General features: G+C 50.2%; 1 protein-coding gene across 3 annotated transcripts in view; it reads left to right on the top strand.

Annotated features, from left to right (window-relative positions):
- Positions 1–233, top strand: part of LOC118453313 (rho GTPase-activating protein 6-like) — an 8044-nt gene that overhangs the window by 5639 nt on the left and 2172 nt on the right. The gene's annotated exons all lie outside the window — the stretch shown is intronic.

The following is a 233-nucleotide window of genomic DNA, read 5'->3' as shown; positions in this document are numbered from 1 at the left end:
TTGTCCGACTTTGTGCTCTGTGAAACATTCCCAAAAAGCTTTTCTGGGGCTGCATTCCTTCCTCCAGCGCTGAGACGCCAAGGATGGATTAGGGTCGCTCTCTGAGTCATCAAGTAATTGCTGGGACATCATCGTTAACAGAGTGGCGTATGAGATGGACACGGAGTTTAGAGGTGGCCAGAACAGTTTAGAGGTGACCAGAACAGCTTAGAGGTGGCCAGAACAGGTTAGGG

Source organism: Egretta garzetta, unplaced genomic scaffold (assembly GCF_000687185.1).
Source record: "Egretta garzetta isolate BGI_Z169 unplaced genomic scaffold, ASM68718v1 scaffold571, whole genome shotgun sequence".
Classification (NCBI taxonomy): Eukaryota; Metazoa; Chordata; class Aves; order Pelecaniformes; family Ardeidae; genus Egretta; species Egretta garzetta.
The sequence above is the reverse complement of the archived record's forward strand: the minus strand, read 5'-3'. Positions and strand labels throughout refer to the sequence as shown.